Source organism: Microtus pennsylvanicus, chromosome 3, assembly GCF_037038515.1.
Source record: "Microtus pennsylvanicus isolate mMicPen1 chromosome 3, mMicPen1.hap1, whole genome shotgun sequence".
In the NCBI taxonomy this organism is placed as follows: Eukaryota; Metazoa; Chordata; class Mammalia; order Rodentia; family Cricetidae; genus Microtus; species Microtus pennsylvanicus.
This window is the reverse complement of record NC_134581.1, coordinates 144592512-144614208: the sequence shown is the minus strand read 5'-3', so window position 1 is coordinate 144614208 and position 21697 is coordinate 144592512.

The following is a 21697-nucleotide window of genomic DNA, read 5'->3' as shown; positions in this document are numbered from 1 at the left end:
ATGGACACTATAGTACAGAAGTGAGACACTATAGTACAGAAGTGAGATACTATATTACATAAGTAAGACACTGTAGACACTATAGTACAGAAGTGAGACACTATAGAACAGAAGTGAGACACTATAGCACAGAAGTGAGACACTATAATACAGAAGTGAGACACTATAGACACTATAGTACAGATGTGAGACACTATAGACACTATAGTACAGAAGTGAGACACTACACACACTATAATACAGAAGTGAGACACTATAGTACAGAAGTAGACACTATAGACACTATAGTACAGAAGTGAGACACTATAGTACAGAAGTGAGACACTATAGTACGGAAGTGAGACACTATAGACACTATAGTACAGAAGTGAGACACTATAGTACGGAAGTGAGACACTATAGACACTATAGTACAGAAATGAGACACTATAGTACAGAAATGAGACACTATAGAGACTATAGTAAATAAGTGAGACCCTATAGTACAGAAGTGAAACACTATACTATAGAAGTGAGACACTATAGACACTCTAGTACTGAAGTGAGACACTATATACAGAAGTGAGACACTATAGTACAGAAGTGAGACTCTATAGACACTACAGTACAGAAGTGAGAAACTAAAGACACTATAGTACAGAAGTGAGACACTATAGTACAGAAGTGAGACACTATAGTTCAGAAGTAGACACTATAGACACTATAGTACAGAAGTGAGACACTATAGTACTGAAGTGAGACACTATAGTACAGATGTGAGACACTATAGTACAGAAGTGAGACACTATAGACACTATAGTCCAGGAGTGAGACACTATAGACACTATAGTAAAGAAGTGAGACACTATAGACACTATAGTACAGAAGTGAGACACTATAGACACTATAGTACTGAAGGGAGACACTATAGACACTATAGTACAGGAGTGAGACACTATAGACTTTATAGTACAGAAGTGAGACAATATAGACACTATAATACAGAAGTGAGACACTATAGTACAGAAGTGAGACACTATAGACACTATAGTACTGAAGTGAGACACTATAGACACTACAGTACAGGAGTGAGACACTATAGACTCTATAGTACAGAAGTGAGACAATATAGACACTATAATACAGAAGTGAGACACTATAGTACAGAAGTGAGACACTATAGACACTATAGTACAGAAGTGAGACACTATAGTTCAGAAGTGAGATACTATAGTACAGAAGTGAGACACTAAAGTACACTATAGTACAGAAGTGAGACACTATACTACAGAAGTGAGACACTATAGACACTATAGTACAGAAGTGAAACACTATAGACACTATAGTACAGAAGTGAGACAATATAGTACAGAAGTGAGACACTATAATACAGAAGTGAGACACTATAGTACAGAAGTGAGACACTATAGACACTATAGTACAGAAGTGAGACACTATACTACACAGTGAAACACTATAGTACAGAAGTGAGACACTATAGTACAAAAGTGAAACACTATAGACACTATAGTAAAGTAGTGAGACACTATAATACAGAAGTGAGACACTATAGTACAGAAGTGAGACACTATAGACACTATAGTACAGAAGTGAGACACTATAGTACAGAAGTGAGACACTATAGTACACTTGAGTACTGAAGTAAGACAATATACTACAGAAGTGATACACTATAGTACAGAAGTAAGACACTATAGTACAGAAGTGAGACACTATAGTACAGTAGTGAGACACTATAGTACAGAAGTGAGACACTATAGTACAGAAGTAGACACTATAGACACTATAGTACAGAAGTGAGACACTATAGTACAGAAAACAGACACTATAGAGACTATAGTACAGAAGTGAGACACTATAGTACAGAAGTGAGACACTATAGTACAGAAGTGAGACACTATAATACAGAAGTGAGACACTATAGACACTATAGTACAGATGTGAGACACTATAGACACTATAGTACAGAAGTGAGACACTACACACACTATAGTACTGAAGTGAGACACTACAGTACAGGAGTAGACACTATAGACACTATAGTACAGAAGTGAGACACTATAGTACAGAAGTGAGACACTATAGTACGGAAGTGAGACACTATAGACACTATAGTACAGAAGTGAGACACTATAGTACAGAAATGAGACACTATAGATACTATAGTACAGAAGTGAGACACTATAGTACAGAAGTGAGACACTATAAACACTATAGTACATAAGTGAGGCACTATAGTACAGAAGTGAGACACTATAGACACTATAGTACAGAAGTGAGACACTATAGACACTATAGTACAGAAGTGAGACAATATAGTACAGGATTGAGACACTATAGTACATAAGGGAGACACTATAGACACTATAGTTCAGAAGTGAAACACTATAATACAGAAGAGAGACACTAAACTACAGAAGTGAGACCCAATAGTACAGGAGTGAGACACTATAGTACTGAAGTGAGACACTATACTACAAAAATGGGACACTATAGACACTATAGTACAGAAGTGTAACAATATAGTACAGGATTGAGACACTATAATACATAAGTGAGACACTATGGACACTATAGTACAGAAGTGAGACACTATAGTACAGAAGTGAGATACTATATTACATAAGTAAGACACTGTAGACACTATAGTACAGAAGTGAGACACTATAGAACAGAAGTGAGACACTATAGCACAGAAGTGAGACACTATAATACAGAAGTGAGACACTATAGACACTATAGTACAGATGTGAGACACTATAGACACTATAGTACAGAAGTGAGACACTACACACACTATAATACAGAAGTGAGACACTATAGTACAGAAGTAGACACTATAGACACTATAGTACAGAAGTGAGACACTATAGTACAGAAGTGAGACACTATAGTACGGAAGTGAGACACTATAGACACTATAGTACAGAAGTGAGACACTATAGTACGGAAGTGAGACACTATAGTACGGAAGTGAGACACTATAGAAACTATAGTACAGAAATGAGACAATATAGTACAGAAATGAGACACTATAGATACTATAGTAAATAAGTGAGACTCTATAGTACAGATGTGAAACACTATACTATAGAAGTGAGACACTATAGACACTCTAGTACTGAAGTGAGACACTATATACAGAAGTGAGACACTATAGTACAGAAGTGAGACTCTATAGACACTACAGTACAGAAGTGAGAAACTAAAGACACTATAGTACAGAAGTGAGACACTATAGTACAGAAGTGAGACACTATAGTTCAGAAGTAGACACTATAGACACTATAGTACAGAAGTGAGACTCTATAGTACAGACGTGAGACACTATAGACACTATAGTACAGGAGTGATCACTATAGACACTATAGTACAGGAGTGAGACCCTATAGTACAGAAGTGAGATACTAATACAGAAGTGAAACACTATAGTACAGAAGTGAGACACTATAGACACTATAGTACAGATATGAGACACTATAGTACAGAAGTTACACACTATAGACACTATAGTACAGAAGTAAGACACTATAGTACTGAACTGAGACACTATAGTACAGTAGTGAGTCACTATAGTACACTATAGTACAGAAGTGAGACACTATAGACACTATAGTACAGAAGAGAGACACTATAGACACTATAGGACATAAGTGAGACACTATAGACACTATAGTACAGAAGTGAGACACTATAGACACTCTAGTACAGAAGTGAGACACTAAAGACACTATTGTACAGAAGTGAGACACTATAGTACTGAAGTGAGACACTATAGTACAGAAGTGAGACACTATAGTACAGAAGTGAGACACTATAGACACTATAGTACAGAAGTGAGACACTATAGACACTATAGTAAAGAAGTGAGACACTATAGACACTATAGTACAGAAGTGAGACACTATAGACACTATAGTACTGAAGTGAGACACTATAGACACTGTAGTACAGGAGTGAGACACTATAGTACAGAAGTGAGACACTATAGACACTATAGTACAGGAGTGAGACACTATAGACTCTATAGTACAGAATTGAGACAATATAGACACTATAATACAGAAGTGAGACACTATACTACAGAAGTGAGACACAATAGTACAGGAGTGAGACACTATAGTACTGAAGTGAGATACTATACTACAGAAGTGGGACACTATAGACACTATAGTACAGAAGTGAGACAGTATAGACACTATAGTACAGAAGTGAGACACTATAGTACAGAAGTGAGATACTATAGTACAGAACTGAGACACTATAGAAACTATAGTAGAGAAGTGAGACACTATAGATACTATAGTACAGAAGTGAGACACTATAGTACACTATAGTACAGAAGTGAGGCACTATACTACAGAAGTGAGACACTATAGACACTATAATACAGAAGTGAGACACTATAGACACTATAGTACAGAAGTGAGACACTATAGTACAGAAGTGAGATACTATAGTACAGAAGTGAGACACTATAGTACACTATAGTACAGAAGTGAGACACTATACTACAGAAGTGAGACACTATAGACACTATAGTACTGAAGTGAGACACTATAGACACTATAGTACAGAAGTGAGACAATATAGTACAGGAGTAAGTCACTATAGTACATAAGTGAGACACTATAGTACAGAAGTGAGACACTATAATACAGAAGTGAGACACTATAGTACAGAAGTGAGACACTATAGACACTATAGTACAGAAGTGAGACACTATAGTACAAAAGAGAAACACTATAGACACTATAGTAAAGAAGTGAGACACTATAATACAGAAATGAGACACTATAGTACAGAAGTGAGACACTATAGACACTATAGTACAGAAGTGAGACACTATAGTACAGAAGTGAGACACTATAGTACACTTGAGTACTGAAGTAAGACAATATACTACAGAACTGAGACACTATAGTACAGAAGTGAGACACTATGGTACAGAAGTGAGACACTATAGTACAGTAGTGAGACACTATAGTACAGTAGTGAGACACTATAGTACAGAAGTGAGACACTATAGACACTATACTACTAAAGTTAGACACTGTACTACAAAAGTGAGACACTATAGGCGCTATAGTACAGAAGTGAGACACTATAGTACAGAAATGAGACACTATAGTACAGAAGTGAGACACTACAGACACTATAGTACAGAAGTGAGACACTATAGGACAGAAGTAGACACTATAGACATTATAGTATAGAAGTGAGACACTATAGTACAGGAGTGAGACACTATAGTACAGAAGTGAGACACCATAGACACTATAGTATAGAAGTGAGACACTATAGTACAAAAAACAGGCACTATAGAGACTATAGTACAGAAGTGAGACACTATAGTACTGAAGTGAGACACTATAGTACAGAAGTGAGACACTATAATACAGAAGTGAGACACTATAGACACTATAGTACAGATGTGAGACACTATAGACACTATAGTACAGAAGTGAGACACTACACACAGTATAGTACAGAAGTGAGACACTATAGTACAGAAGTACACACTATAGACACTATAGTACAGAGGTGAGACACTATAGTACAGAAGTTAGACACTATAGTACGGAAGTGAGACACTATAGACACTATAGTACAGAAGTGAGACACTATAGTACAGAAGTCAGACACTATAGTTCAGAAGTAGACACTATAGACACTATAGTACAGAAGTGAGACTCTATAGTACAGACGTGAGACACTATAGACACTATAGTACAGGAGTGATCACTATAGACACTATATTACAGGAGTGAGACCCTATATTACAGAAGTGAGACACTAATATAGAAGTGAAACACTATAGTACATAAGGGAGACACTATAGACACTATAGTTCAGAAGTGAAACACTATAATACAGAAGAGAGACACTAAACTACAGAAGTGAGACCCAATAGTACAGGAGTGAGACACTATAGTACTGAAGTGAGACACTATACTACAAAAATGGGACACTATAGACACTATAGTACAGAAGTGTAACAATATAGTACAGGATTGAGACACTATAATACATAAGTGAGACACTATGGACACTATAGTACAGAAGTGAGACACTATAGTACAGAAGTGAGATACTATATTACATAAGTAAGACACTGTAGACACTATAGTACAGAAGTGAGACACTATAGAACTGAAGTGAGACACTATAACACAGAAGTGAGACACTATAATACAGAAGTGAGACACTATAGACACTATAGTACAGATGTGAGACACTATAGACACTATAGTACAGAAGTGAGACACTACACACACTATAATACAGAAGTGAGACACTATAGTACAGAAGTAGACACTATAGACACTATAGTACAGAAGTGAGACACTATAGTACAGAAGTGAGACACTATAGTACGGAAGTGAGACACTATAGACACTATAGTACAGAAGTGAGACACTATAGTACGGAAGTGAGACACTATAGACACTATAGTACAGAAATGAGACAATATAGTACAGAAATGAGACACTATAGAGACTATAGTAAATAAGTGAGACTCTATAGTACAGAAGTGAAACACTATACTATAGAAGTGAGACACTATAGACACTCTAGTACTGAAGTGAGACACTATATACAGAAGTGAGACACTATAGTACAGAAGTGAGACTCTATAGACACTACAGTACAGAAGTGAGAAACTAAAGACACTATAGTACAGAAGTGAGACACTATAGTACAGAAGTGAGACACTATAGTTCAGAAGTAGACACTATAGACACTATAGTACAGAAGTGAGACTCTATAGTACAGACGTGAGACACTATAGACACTATAGTACAGGAGTGATCACTATAGACACTATAGTACAGGAGTGAGACCCTATAGTACAGAAGTGAGATACTAATACAGAAGTGAAACACTATAGTACAGAAGTGAGACACTATAGACACTATAGTACAGATATGAGACACTATAGTACAGAAGTTACACACTATAGACACTATAGTACAGAAGTAAGACACTATAGTACTGAACTGAGACACTATAGTACATTAGTGAGTCACTTTAGTACACTATAGTACAGAAGTGAGACACTATAGACACTATAGTACAGAAGAGAGACACTATAGACACTATAGGACAGAAGTGAGACACTATAGACACTATAGTACAGAAGTGAGACACTATAGACACTCTAGTACAGAAGTGAGACACTAAAGACACTATTGTACAGAAGTGAGACACTATAGTACTGAAGTGAGACACTATAGTACAGAAGTGAGACACTATAGTACAGAAGTGAGACACTATAGACACTATAGTACAGAAGTGAGACACTATAGACAATATAGTAAAGAAGTGAGACACTATAGACACTATAGTACAGAAGTGAGACACTATAGACACTATAGTACTGAAGTGAGACACTATAGACACTGTAGTACAGGAGTGAGACACTATAGTACAGAAGTGAGACACTATAGACACTATAGTACAGGAGTGAGACACTATAGACTCTATAGTACAGAAGTGAGACAATATAGACACTATAATACAGAAGTGAGACACTATACTACAGAAGTGAGACACAATAGTACAGGAGTGAGACACTATAGTACTGAAGTGAGATACTATACTACAGAAGTGGGACACTATAGACACTATAGTACAGAAGTGAGACAGTATAGACACTATAGTACAGAAGTGAGACACTATAGTACAGAAGTGAGATACTATAGTACAGAACTGAGACACTATAGAAACTATAGTAGAGAAGTGAGACACTATAGATACTATAGTACAGAAGTGAGACACTATAGTACACTATAGTACAGAAGTGAGGCACTATACTACAGAAGTGAGACACTATAGACACTATAATACAGAAGTGAGACACTATAGACACTATAGTACAGAAGTGAGACACTATAGTACAGAAGTGAGATACTATAGTACAGAAGTGAGACACTATAGTACAGAAGTGAGACACTATAGTACAGTAGTGAGACACTATAGTACAGTAGTGAGACACTATAGTACAGAAGTGAGACACTATAGACACTATACTACTAAAGTTAGACACTGTACTACAAAAGTGAGACACTATAGGCGCTATAGTACAGAAGTGAGACACTATAGTACAGAAATGAGACACTATACTACAGAAGTGAGACACTACAGACACTATAGTACAGAAGTGAGACACTATAGGACAGAAGTAGACACTATAGACATTATAGTATAGAAGTGAGACACTATAGTACAGGAGTGAGACACTATAGTACAGAAGTGAGACACCATAGACACTATAGTATAGAAGTGAGACACTATAGTACAAAAAACAGGCACTATAGAGACTATAGTACAGAAGTGAGACACTATAGTACTGAAGTGAGACACTATAGTACAGAAGTGAGACACTATAATACAGAAGTGAGACACTATAGACACTATAGTACAGATGTGAGACACTATAGACACTATAGTACAGAAGTGAGACACTACACACAGTATAGTACAGAAGTGAGACACTATAGTACAGAAGTAGACACTATAGACACTATAGTACAGAGGTGAGACACTATAGTACAGAAGTTAGACACTATAGTACGGAAGTGAGACACTATAGACACTATAGTACAGAAGTGAGACACTATAGTACAGAAGTCAGACACTATAGTTCAGAAGTAGACACTATAGACACTATAGTACAGAAGTGAGACTCTATAGTACAGACGTGAGGCACTATAGACACTATAGTACAGGAGTGATCACTATAGACACTATATTACAGGAGTGAGACCCTATATTACAGAAGTGAGACACTAATATAGAAGTGAAACACTATAGTACAGAAGTGAGACACTATAGACACTATAGTACAGAAATGAGACACTATAGTACAGAAGTTACACACTATAGACACTATAGTACAGAAGTAAGACACTATGGTACTGAACTCAGACACTATAGTACAGAAGTGAGTCACTATAGTACATAAGTGAGACACTATAGACACTATAGTACAGAAGAGAGACACTATAGACACTATAATACAGAAGTGAGACACTATAGACACTATAGTACAGAAGTGAGACACTATAGACACTATAGTACTGAAGTGAGACACTATAGTACAGGAGTGAGACACTATAGTACAGAAGTGAGACACTATAGTACAGAAGTGAGACACTATAGACACTATAGTACAGAAGTGAGACACTATAGACACTATAGTAAAGAAGTGAGACACTATAGACACTATAGTACAGAAGTGAGACACTATAGACAATATAGTACTGAAGTGAGACACTATAGACACTATAGTACAGGAGTGAGACACTATAGACTCTATAGTACAGAAGTGAGACAAGATAGACACTATAATACAGAAGTGAGACACTATACTACAGAAGTGAGACACAATAGTACAGGAGTGAGACACTATAGTACTGAAGTGAGATACTATACTACAGAAGTGGGACACTATAGACACTATAGTACAGAAGTGAGACAGTATAGACACTATAGTACAGAAGTGAGACACTATAGTACAGAAGTGAGATACTATAGTACAGAACTGAGACACTATAGAAACTATAGTAGAGAAGTGAGACACTATAGATACTATAGTACAGATGTGAGACACAATAGTACACTATAGTACAGAAGTGAGGCACTATACTACAGAAGTGAGACACTATAGACACTATAATACAGAAGTGAGACACTATAGACACTATAGTACAGAAGTGAGACACTATAGTACAGAAGTGAGATACTATAGTACAGAAGTGAGACACTATAGTACACTATAGTACAGAAGTGAGACACTATACTACAGAAGTGATACACTATAGACACTATAGTACTGAAGTGAGACACTATAGACACTATAGTACAGAAGTGAGACAATATAGTACAGGAGTAAGACACTATAGTACATAAGTGATACACTATAGTACAGAAGTGAGACACTATAATACAGAAGTGAGACACTATAGTACAGAAGTGAGACACTATAGACACTATAGTACAGAAGTGAGACACTATACTACAGCAGTAAAACACTATAGTACAGAAGTGAGACACTATAGTACAAAAGTGAAACACTATAGACACTATAGTAAAGAAGTGAGACACTATAATACAGAAGTGTGACACTATAGTACAGAAGTGAGACACTATAGACACTATAGTACAGAAGTGAGACACTATAGACACTATAGTACAGAAGTGAGACACTATAGTACAGAAGTGAGACACTATAGTACACTTGAGTACTGAAGTAAGACAATATACTACAGAAGTGAGACTCTATAGTACAGAAGTGAGACACTATACTACAGAAGTGAGACACTATAGTACAGTAGTGAGACACTATAGTACAGAAGTGAGACACTATAGTACAGTAGTGAGACACTATAGACACTATACTACTGAAGTTAGACACTGTACTACAAAAGTGAGACACTATAGGCGCTATAGTACAGAAGTGAGACACTATAGTACAGAAGTGAGACACTATAGTACAGAAGTGAGACACTACAGACAGTATAGTACAGAAGTGAGACACTATAGGACAGAAGTAGACACTATAGACACTATAGTACTGAAGTGAGACACTATAGGACAGAAAACAGACACTGTAGAGACTATAGTACAGAAGTAAGACACTATAGTACTGAAGTGAGACACTATAGTACAGAAGTGAGACACTATAATACAGAAGTGAGACACTATAGACACTATAGTACAGATGTGAGACACTATAGACACTATAGTACAGAAGTGAGACACTACACACACTATAGTACAGAAGTGAGACACTATAGTACAGAAGTAGACACTATAGACACTATAGTACAGAAGTGAGACACTATAGTACAGAAGTTAGACACTATAGTACGGAAGTGAGACACTATAGACACTATAGTACAGAAGTGAGACACTATAGTACAGAAGTGAGACACTATAGTTCAGAAGTAGACACTATAGACACTATAGTACAGAAGTGAGACTCTATAGTACAGACGTGAGACACTATAGACACTATAGTACAGGAGTGATCACTATAGACACTATAGTACAGGAGTGAGACCCTATATTACAGAAGTGAGACACTAATACAGAAGTGAAACACTATAGCACAGAAGTGAGACACTATAGACACTATAGTACAGAAATGAGACACTATAGTACAGAAGTTACACACTATAGACACTATAGTACAGAAGTAAGACACTATAGTACTGAACTGAGACACTATAGTACAGAAGTGAGTAACTATATTACACTATAGTACATAAGTGAGACACTATAGACACTATAGTACAGAAGAGAGACACTATAGACACTATAATACAGAAGTGAGACACTATAGACACTATAGTACAGAAGTGAGACACTATAGACACTCTAGTACAGAAGTGAGACACTAAAGACACTATTGTACAGAAGTGAGACACTATAGTACTGAAGTGAGACACTATAGTACAGAAGTGAGACACTATAGTACAGAAGTGAGACACTATAGACACTATAGTACAGAAGTGAGACACTATAGACACTATAGTAAAGAAGTGAGACACTATAGACACTATAGTACAGAAGTGAGACACTATAGACACTATAGTACTGAAGTGAGACACTATAGACACTATAGTACAGGAGTGAGACACTATAGTACAGAAGTGAGACACTATAGACACTATAGTACAGGAGTGAGACACTATAGACTCTATAGTACAGAAGTGAGACAATATAGACACTATAATACAGAAGTGAGACACTATATTACAGAAGTGACACACTATAGACACTATAGTACAGATGTTAGATACTATAGTACAGAAGTGAGACACTATAGACACTATAGTACAGAAGTGAGACACTATAGACATTATAGTACAGAAGTGAGACAATATACTACAGGATTGAGACACTATAGTACATGAGTGAGACACTATAGACACTATAGTACAGAAGTGAAACACTATAATACAGAAGAGAGACACTATACTACAGAAGTGAGACACAATAGTACAGGAGTGAGACACTACAGTACTGAAGTGAGATACTATACTATAGAAGTGGGACACTATAGACACTATAGTACAGAAGTGAGACACTATACACACTATAGTACTGAAGTGAGACACTATAGACACTACAGTACAGGAGTGAGACACTATAGACTCTATAGTACAGAAGTGAGACAATATAGACACTATAATACAGAAGTGAGACACTATAGTACAGAAGTGAGACACTATAGACACTATAGTACAGAAGTGAGACACTATAGTTCAGAAGTGAGATACTATAGTACAGAAGTGAGACACTAAAGTACACTATACTACAGAAGTGAGACACTATACTACAGAAGTGAGACACTATAGACACTATAGTACAGAAGTGAGACACTATAGACACTATAGTACAGAAGTGAGACAATATAGTACAGAAGTGAGACACTATAATACAGAAGTGAGACACTATAGTACAGAAGTGAGACACTATAGACACTATAGTACAGAAGTGAGACACTATACTACAGCAGTGAAACACTATAGTACAGAAGTGAGACACTATAGTACAAAAGTGAAACACTATAGACACTATAGTAAAGTAGTGAGACACTATAATACAGAAGTGAGACACTATAGTACAGAAGTGAGACACTATAGACACTATAGTACAGAAGTGAGACACTATAGTACAGAAGTGAGACACTATAGTACACTTGAGTACTGAAGTAAGACAATATACTACAGAAGTGATACACTATAGTACAGAAGTAAGACACTATAGTACAGAAGTGAGACACTATAGTACAGAAGTGAGACACTATAGTACAGAAGTGAGACACTATAGTACAGAAGTAGACACTATAGACACTATAGTACAGAAGTGAGACACTATAGTACAGAAAACAGACACTATAGAGACTATAGTACAGAAGTGAGACACTATAGTACAGAAGTGAGACACTATAGTACAGAAGTGAGACACTATAATACAGAAGTGAGACACTATAGACACTATAGTACAGATGTGAGACACTATAGACACTATAGTACAGAAGTGAGACACTACACACACTATAGTACTGAAGTGAGACACTACAGTACAGAAGTAGACACTATAGACACTATAGTACAGAAGTGAGACACTATAGTACAGAAGTGAGACACTATAGTACGGAAGTGAGACACTATAGACACTATAGTACAGAAGTGAGACACTATAGTACAGAAATGAGACACTATAGATACTATAGTACAGAAGTGAGACACTATAGTACAGAAGTGAGACACTATAAACACTATAGTACATAAGTGAGGCACTATAGTACAGAAGTGAGACACTATAGACACTATAGTACAGAAGTGAGACACTATAGACACTATAGTACAGAAGTGAGACAATATAGTACAGGATTGAGACACTATAGTACATAAGGGAGACACTATAGACACTATAGTTCAGAAGTGAAACACTATAATACAGAAGAGAGACACTAAACTACAGAAGTGAGACCCAATAGTACAGGAGTGAGACACTATAGTACTGAAGTGAGACACTATACTACAAAAATGGGACACTATAGACACTATAGTACAGAAGTGTAACAATATAGTACAGGATTGAGACACTATAATACATAAGTGAGACACTATGGACACTATAGTACAGAAGTGAGACACTATAGTACAGAAGTGAGATACTATATTACATAAGTAAGACACTGTAGACACTATAGTACAGAAGTGAGACACTATAGAACAGAAGTGAGACACTATAGCACAGAAGTGAGACACTATAATACAGAAGTGAGACACTATAGACACTATAGTACAGATGTGAGACACTATAGACACTATAGTACAGAAGTGAGACACTACACACACTATAATACAGAAGTGAGACACTATAGTACAGAAGTAGACACTATAGACACTATAGTACAGAAGTGAGACACTATAGTACAGAAGTGAGACACTATAGTACGGAAGTGAGACACTATAGACACTATAGTACAGAAGTGAGACACTATAGTACGGAAGTGAGACACTATAGACACTATAGTACAGAAATGAGACAATATAGTACAGAAATGAGACACTATAGAGACTATAGTAAATAAGTGAGACTCTATAGTACAGAAGTGAAACACTATACTATAGAAGTGAGACACTATAGACACTCTAGTACTGAAGTGAGACACTATATACAGAAGTGAGACACTATAGTACAGAAGTGAGACTCTATAGACACTACAGTACAGAAGTGAGAAACTAAAGACACTATAGTACAGAAGTGAGACACTATAGTACAGAAGTGAGACACTATAGTTCAGAAGTAGACACTATAGACACTATAGTACAGAAGTGAGACTCTATAGTACAGACGTGAGACACTATAGACACTATAGTACAGGAGTGATCACTATAGACACTATAGTACAGGAGTGAGACCCTATAGTACAGAAGTGAGACACTAATACAGAAGTGAAACACTATAGTACAGAAGTGAGACACTATAGACACTATAGTACAGATATGAGACACTATAGTACAGAAGTTACACACTATAGACACTATAGTACAGAAGTAAGACACTATAGTACTGAACTGAGACACTATAGTACAGTAGTGAGTCACTATAGTACACTATAGTACAGAAGTGAGACACTATAGACACTATAGTACAGAAGAGAGACACTATAGACACTATAGGACAGAAGTGAGACACTATAGACACTATAGTACAGAAGTGAGACACTATAGACACTCTAGTACAGAAGTGAGACACTAAAGACACTATTGTACAGAAGTGAGACACTATAGTACTGAAGTGAGACACTATAGTACAGAAGTGAGACACTATAGTACAGAAGTGAGACACTATAGACACTATAGTAAAGAAGTGAGACACTATAGACACTATAGTACTGAAGTGAGACACTATAGACACTATAGTACTGAAGTGAGACACTATAGACACTGTAGTACAGGAGTGAGACACTATAGTACAGAAGTGAGACACTATAGACACTATAGTACAGGAGTGAGACACTATAGACTCTATAGTACAGAAGTGAGACAATATAGACACTATAATACAGAAGTGAGACACTATACTACAGAACTGAGACACAATAGTACAGGAGTGAGACACTATAGTACTGAAGTGAGATACTATACTACAGAAGTGGGACACTATAGACACTATAGTACAGAAGTGAGACAGTATAGACACTATAGTACAGAAGTGAGACACTATAGTACAGAAGTGAGATACTATAGTACAGAACTGAGACACTATAGAAACTATAGTAGAGAAGTGAGACACTATAGATACTATAGTACAGAAGTGAGACACTATAGTACACTATAGTACAGAAGTGAGGCACTATACTACAGAAGTGAGACACTATAGACACTATAATACAGAAGTGAGACACTATAGACACTATAGTACAGAAGTGAGACACTATAGTACAGAAGTGAGATACTATAGTACAGAAGTGAGACACTATAGTACACTATAGTACAGAAGTGAGACACTATACTACAGAAGTGAGACACTATAGACACTATAGTACTGAAGTGAGACACTATAGACACTATAGTACAGAAGTGAGACAATATAGTACAGGAGTAAGACACTATAGTACATAAGTGAGACACTATAGTACAGAAGTGAGACACTATAATACAGAAGTGAGACACTATAGTACAGAAGTGAGACACTATAGACACTATAGTACAGAAGTGAGACACTATACTACAGCAGTGAAACACTATAGTACAGAAGTGAGACACTATAGTACAAAAGAGAAACACTATAGACATTATAGTAAAGAAGTGAGACACTATAATACAGAAGTGAGACACTATAGTACAGAAGTGAGACACTATAGACACTAAAGTACAGAAGTGAGACACTATAGTACAGAAGTGAGACACTATAGTACACTTGAGTACTGAAGTAAGACAATATACTACAGAACTGAGACACTATAGTACAGAAGTAAGACACTATAGTACAGAAGTGAGACACTATAGTACAGTAGTGAGGCACTAAAGTACAGTAGTGAGACACTATAGTACAGAAGTGAGACACTATAGACACTATACTACTGAAGTTAGACACTGTACTACAAAAGTGAGACACTATAGGCGCTATAGTACAGAAGTGAGACACTATAGTACAGAAATGAGACACTATAGTACAGAAGTGAGACACTACAGACACTATAGTACAGAAGTGAGACACTATAGGACAGAAGTAGACACTATAGACATTATAGTATAGAAGTGAGACACTATAGTACAGGAGTGAGACACTATAGTACAGAAGTGAGACACCATAGACACTATAGTATAGAAGTGAGACACTATAGTACAAAAAACAGGCACTATAGAGACTATAGTACAGAAGTGAGACACTATAGTACTGAAGTGAGACACTATAGTACAGAAGTGAGACACTATAATACAGAAGTGAGACACTATAGACACTATAGTACAGATGTGAGACACTATAGACACTATAGTACAGAAGTGAGACACTACACACAGTATAGTACAGAAGTGAGACACTATAGTACAGAAGTAGACACTATAGACACTATAGTACAGAGGTGAGACACTATAGTACAGAAGTTAGACACTATAGTACGGAAGTGAGACACTATAGACACTATAGTACAGAAGTGAGACACTATAGTACAGAAGTCAGACACTATAGTTCAGAAGTAGACACTATAGACACTATAGTACAGAAGTGAGACTCTATAGTACAGACTTGAGACACTATAGACACTATAGTACAAGAGTGATCACTATAGACACTATATTACAGGAGTGAGACCCTATATTACAGAAGTGAGACACTAATATAGAAGTGAAACACTATAGTACAGAAGTGAGACACTATAGACACTATAGAACAGAAATGAGACACTATAGTACAGAAGTTACACACTATAGACACTATAGTACAGAAGTAAGACACTATAGTACTGAACTGAGACACTATAGTACAGAAGTGAGTCACTATAGTACACTATAGTACATAAGTGAGACACTATAGACACTATAGTACAGAAGAGAGACACTATAGACACTATAATACAGAAGTGAGACACTATAGACACTATAGAACAGAAGTGAGACTCTATAGACACTATAGTACTGAAGTGAGACACTATAGTACAGGAGTGAGACACTATAGTACAGAAGTGAGACACTATAGTACAGAAGTGAGACACTATAGACACTATAGTACAGAAGTGAGACACTATAGACACTATAGTAAAGAAGTGAGACACTATAGACACTATAGTACAGAAGTGAGACACTATAGACACTATAGTACTGAAGTGAGACACTATAGACACTATAGTACAGGAGTGAGACACTATAGTACAGAAGTGAGACACTATAGACACTATAGTACAGGAGTGAGACACTATAGACTCTATAGTACAGAAGTGAGACAAGATAGACACTATAATACAGAAGTGAGACACTATACTACAGAAGTGAGACACAATAGTACAGGAGTGAGACACTATAGTACTGAAGTGAGATACTATACTACAGATGTGGGACACTATAGACACTATAGTACAGAAGTGAGACAGTATAGACACTATAGTACAGAAGTGAGACACTATAGTACAGAAGTGAGATACTATAGTACAGAACTGAGACACTATAGAAACTATAGTAGAGAAGTGAGACACTATAGATACTATAGTACAGATGTGAGACACTATAGTACACTATAGTACAGAAGTGAGGCACTATACTACAGAAGTGAGACACTATAGACACTATAATACAGAAGTGAGACACTATAGACACTATAGTACAGAAGTGAGACACTATAGTACAGAAGTGAGATACTATAGTACAGAAGTGAGACACTATAGTACACTATAGTACAGAAGTGAGACACTATACTACAGAAGTGATACACTATAGACACTATAGTACTGAAGTGAGACACTATAGACACTATAGTACAGAAGTGAGACAATATAGTACAGGAGTAAGACACTATAGTACATAAGTGATACACTATAGTACAGAAGTGAGACACTATAATACAGAAGTGAGACACTATAGTACAGAAGTGAGACACTATAGACACTATAGTACAGAAGTGAGACACTATACTACAGCAGTAAAACACTATAGTACAGAAGTGAGACACTATAGTACAAAAGTGAAACACTATAGACACTATAGTAAAGAAGTGAGACACTATAATACAGAAGTGAGACACTATAGTACAGAAGTGAGACACTATAGACACTATAGTACAGAAGTGAGACACTATAGTACAGTAGTGAGACACCTAGTACAGAAGTGAGACACTATAGTACAGAAGTGAGACACTATAGACACTATACTACTGAAGTTAGACACTGTACTACTAAAGTGAGACACTATAGGCGCTATAGTACAGAAGTGAGACACTATAGTACAGAAGTGAGACACTATAGTACAGAAGTGAGACACTACAGACACTATAGTACAGAAGTGAGACACTATAGGACAGAAGTAGACACTATAGACACTATAGTACTGAAGTGAGACACTATAGTACAGGAGTGAGACACTATAGTACAGAAGTGAGACACCATAGACACTATAGTATAGAAGTGAGACACTATAGGACAGAAAACAGACACTGTAGAGACTATAGTACAGAATTGAGACACTATAGTACTGAAGTGAGACACTATAGTACAGAAGTGAGACACTATAATACAGAAGTGAGACACTATAGACACTATAGTACAGATGTGAGACACTATAGACACTATAGTACAGAAGTGAGACACTACACACACTATAGTACAGAAGTGAGACACTATAGTACAGAAGTAGACACTATAGACACTATAGTACAGAAGTGAGACACTATAGTACAGAAGTTAGACACTATAGTACGGAAGTGAGACACTATAGACACTATAGTACAGAAGTGAGACACTATAGTACAGAAGTGAGACACTATAGTTCAGAAGTAGACACTATAGACACTATAGTACAGAAGTGAGACTCTATAGTACAGACGTGAGACACTATAGACACTATAGTACAGGAGTGATCACTATAGACACTATAGTACAGGAGTGAGACCCTATAGTACAGAAGTGAGACACTATAGACACTATAGTACAGAAATGAGACACTATAGTACAGAAGTTACACACTATAGACACTATAGTACAGAAGTAAGACACTATAGTACTGAACTGAGACACTATAGTACAGAAGTGAGTAACTATATTACACTATAGTACATAAGTGAGACACTATAGACACTATAGTACAGAAGAGAGACACTATAGACACTATAATACAGAAGTGAGACACTATAGACACTATAGTACAGAAGTGAGACACTATAGACACTCTAGTACAGAAGTGAGACACTAAAGACACTATTGTACAGAAGTGAGACACTATAGTACTGAAGTGAGACACTATAGTACAGAAGTGAGACACTATAGTACAGAAGTGACACACTATAGACACTATAGTACAGAAGTGAGACACTATAGACACTATAGTAAAGAAGTGAGACACTATAGACACTATAGTACAGAAGTGAGACACTATAGACACTATAGTACTGAAGTGAGACACTATAGACACTATAGTACAGGAGTGAGACACTATAGTACAGAAGTGAGACACTATAGACACTATAGTACAGGAGTGAGACACTATAGACTCTATAGTACAGAAGTGAGACAATATAGACACTATAATACAGAAGTGAGACACTATATTACAGAAGTGACACACTATAGACACTATAGTACAGATGTGAGATACTATAGTACAGAAGTGAGACACTATAGACACTATAGTACAGAAGTGAGACACTATAGACATTATAGTACAGAAGTGAGACAATATACTACAGGATTGAGACACTATAGTACATGAGTGAGACACTATAGACACTATAGTACAGAAGTGAAACACTATAATACAGAAGAGAGACACTATACTACAGAAGTGAGACACAATAGTACAGGAGTGAGACACTACAGTACTGAAGTGAGATACTATACTATAGAAGTGGGACACTATAGACACTATAGTACAGAAGTGAGACTCTATAGACACTATAGTACAGAACTGAGACACGATAGTACAGAAGTGAGATACTATAGTACAGAAGTGAGACACTATAGTACACTATAGTACAGAAGTGAGGCACTATACTACAGAAGTGAGACACTATAGACACTATAATACAGAAGTGAGACACTATAGACACTATAGTACAGAAGTGAGACACTATAGTACAGAAGTGAGATGCTATAGTACAGAAGTGAGACACTATAGTACACTATAGTACAGAAGTGAGACACTATACTACAGAAGTAAGACACTATAGACACTATAGTACAGAAGTGAGACACTATAGACACTATAGTACAGAAGTGAGACAATATAGTACAGGAGTAAGACACTATAGTACATAAGTGATACACTATAGTACAGAAGTGAGACACTATAATACAGAAGTGAGGCACTATAGTACAGAAGTGAGACACTATAGACACTATAGTACAGAATTGAGACACTATACTACAGCAGTGAAACACTATAGTACAGAAGTGAGACACTATAGTACAAAAGTGAAACACTATAGACACTATAGTAAAGAAGTGAGACACTATAATACAGAAGTGAGACACTATAGTACAGAAGTGAGACATTATAGACCTAAAGTACAGAAGTGAGACACTATAGTACAGAAGTGAGACACTATAGTACACTTGAGTACTGAAGTAAGACAATATACTACAGAAGTGAGACACTATAGTACAGAAGTGAGACACTATAGTACAGAAGTGAGACACTATAGTACAGTAGTGAGACACTATAGTACAGAAGTGAGACACTATAGTACAGAAGTGAGACACTATAGACACTATACTACTGAAGTTAGACACTGTATTACAAAAGTGAGACACTATAGGCGCTATAGTACAGAAGTGAGACACTATAGTACAGAAGTGAGATACTATAGTACATAAGTGAGACACTGTAGACACTATAGTACAGAAGTGAGACACTATAGTACAGAAGTGAGACACTATAGCACTGAAGTGAGACACTATAATACAGAAGTGAGACACTATAGACACTATAGTACAGATGTGAGACACTATAGACACTATAGTACAGAAGTGAGACACTACACACACTATAGTAAAGAAGTGAGACATTATAGTACAGAAGTAGACACTATAGACACTATAGTACAGAGGTGAGACACTATAGTACAGAAGTGAGACACTATAGTACAGAAGTGAGACACTATAGTACAGTAGGGAGACACTATAGTACAGAAGTGAGACTCTATAGTACAGAAGTGAGATACTATACAATAGAAGTGAAACACTATAGACACTCTAGTACAGAAGTGAGGCACTATATACAGAAGTGAGACACTATAGTACAGAAGTGAGACTCTATAGACACTACAGTACAGAAGTGAGACACTAAAGACACTATAGTACAGAAGTGAGACACTATAGTACAGAAGTGAGACACTATAGTACAGAAGTGAGACAGTATAGTTCAGAAGTAGACACTATAGACACTATAGTACAGAAGTGAGACTCTATAGTACAGACGTGAGACACTATAGACACTTTAGTACAGGAGTGATCACTATA